This window comes from Oncorhynchus tshawytscha, linkage group LG14, assembly GCF_018296145.1.
Source record: "Oncorhynchus tshawytscha isolate Ot180627B linkage group LG14, Otsh_v2.0, whole genome shotgun sequence".
NCBI lineage: Eukaryota > Metazoa > Chordata > Actinopteri > Salmoniformes > Salmonidae > Oncorhynchus > Oncorhynchus tshawytscha.
This window is the reverse complement of record NC_056442.1, coordinates 4458545-4461127: the sequence shown is the minus strand read 5'-3', so window position 1 is coordinate 4461127 and position 2583 is coordinate 4458545.

The window sequence follows — 2583 nt, the reverse complement described above, 5'->3', positions numbered from 1 at the left end:
TGTATCTCTCTCTCTCTCTCTGTTATCTCTTTCTCTCTGTATCTCTTCTCTCTCTGTTCTCTCTCTCTTCTGTATTCTCTCTCTCTCTCTGATCTCTCTCTCTCTCTCTCTTCTCTCTCTCTGTATCTCTCTCTCTCTCTCTGTATCTCTCTCTCTCTCTCTGTATCTCTCTCTCTCTTATCTCTCTCTCTCTCTCTCTCTCTCTCTCTGTATCTCTCTCTCTTTCTCCTCTTGTATCTCTCTCTCTCTCTCTCTGTCTCTCTCTCTTCTCTCTCTGTTATCTCTCTCTCTCTCTGTATCTCTCTTCTCTGTATCTCTCTCTCTCTCTGTATCTCTCTCCTCTCTTCTCTCTCTGTATCTTCTCTCTCTCTCTCTCTGTATCTCCATCCTCGTCATCTCCACATCTCTCTTTGTCTCTCTCTGCTCTCTCCAGATCTCTCTCTCTGTCTCTCTTAGCATCTCTCCTCTCTAGTATCTCTCTGCATCTCTCTGCATCTCTCCTAGATCTCTCTCTGCTTTCCTCTCTCTAGCATCCTCTGCTCTCTCTCTCTCTTAGCATCTCCTCTCTCTGTCATCTCTCTAGATCTCCCTCTCTGTCTCTCTGCATCTCTCCCTCTCTTCTAGATATCTCTCGCATCTCTGTCTAGCTCTGTCCATCTCTTCTCTAGCATCTCTCATCTCTGTCTCTCCAGACTGCATCTCTTCTCTCTAGACTTTCTGCCCTCTCGCTGTCATCTCTTTCTCTCTCCAGATCTCCATCTGTCTTCTCCTCTGCATCTCTCATCTGTATCTCTCTTGCATCTCTTGCATCTCTCTCTCTCTGGATCTCTCTGCATCTCTCTCTCTGTATCTCTCCGCATCTCTCTCTCCTCCAGTATCTCCTGCTCTTCTCTCTCCTAGCATTTCTCCTGCATCTCCTAGAGCTCTCTCTGTCTCCCTCTCGCTTTCAGATCTCTCCTCTGCTCTCTCCTCTAGCATCTCTCTCTCTCTCTGTTTCTTTGATCTCTCCTCTCTCTCTCTCATCTCTCTCTCTTCTCTAGCATCTCTCTCTCTCTTCTCTCTCTGGATTCCTCTCTCTCTCTTGCATCTCTCTCTCACTCTGCATCTCTCTCTCTGCATCTCTCTGCATCTCTCTCTCTCTGTATCTCTCTCTCTTCTCTCTGCATCTCTCTCTCTTCTCTCTGTATCTCTCTCTCTCTCTCTCTCTGTATCTCTATCTCTCCTCTGCATCTCTGTATCTCTCTCTCTCTCTGCATCTCCCTCCTCATCTCTGCTTGCATCTCTCTCTCTCTCTGATCTCTCTCTCTCTCTCTCTCTCAGCTCTCTCCCTCTCTCTCTCTCTGCATCTCCTCTCTCTCTCTCTGTATCTCTCTCTGCTCTCTCTGTATCTCTCCTCTGTCTTCTTCATCTCTCTCTGTTTCTTCTGATCTCTCTGCATCTCTCTCTGATCTCTCTCTCTCTCTCTGTATCTCTCTGCATCTCTCGTCTCTTCTCTCTCTCGCATCTCTCTCTGATCTCTCTCTCTCTGTATCTTCTCTCTCTCTGTATCTCTCTCTCTCTGCATCTCTCTCTCTCTCTGTATTCTCCTCTCTCTGTCATCTCTCTCTCTCTCTCTCTCTCTTCTCTCTCTCTCTGTATCTCTCTCTCTCTGCTCTCTCTTCTTGTATCTCTCTCTCTCTCTCTGTATCTCTCTCTCTCTCTGTATCTCTCTCTCTCTCTGTGTATCCTCTCTCTCTCTCTCTGTATCCTCTCTCTCTCTTGTATCTCTCTCTCTCTCTCTTGTATCTCTCTTCTGTATCTCTCTCTCTCTCTCTCTATCTCTCTCTGTATCTCTCTCTCTCTCTGTATCTCTCTCTCTCTCTGTATCTCTCTCCTCTCTCTCTCTCTCTCTGTATCTCTTCTCTCTCTCTGTATCTCTCTCTCTCTATCTCTCTTCTGTATCTCTCTCTCTCTCTCTCTGTATCTCTCTCTCTCTCTCTCTCTTCTCTCTCTCTCTCTCTCTGTCTCTCTCTCTTCTCTGTATCTCTCTCTCGTATCTCTCTCTCTCTCTGTATCTCTCTCTCTCTCTCTGTATCTCTCTCTCTCTCTCTCGTATCTCTCTCTCTCTCTGTATCTCTCTCTTCTCTCTCTATCTCTCTCTCTCTCTCTCTGATCTCTCTCTCTCTCTCTCTCTCTCTCTGTATCTCTCTCTCCTCTGTATCTCTCTCTCTCTGTACTCTCTCTCTCTCTGTTATCTCTCTTCTCCTCTGTATCTCTCTCTCTCTGTATCTCTCTCTCTCTCTGTGTATCTCTCTCTCTCTGCTCTCTCTCTTCTCGTATCTCTCTCTTCTCTCTCTGTATCTCTCTCTCTCTCTGTATCTCTCTCCTCTCTCTCTGTACTCTCTCTCTCTCTCTGTATCTCTCTCTTCTCTCGTATCTCTCTCTCTCTCTCTCTTGATCTCTCTCTCTCTCTCTCTGTATCTCTCTCTCTCTGTATCTCTCTCTCTCTGATCTCTCTCTCTCTGTGTATCTCTCTCTCTCTGTATCTCTCTCTCTCTCTTTATCTCTCTCTCTCCTCCTCTGTATCTCTCTCTCTCTCTGTAT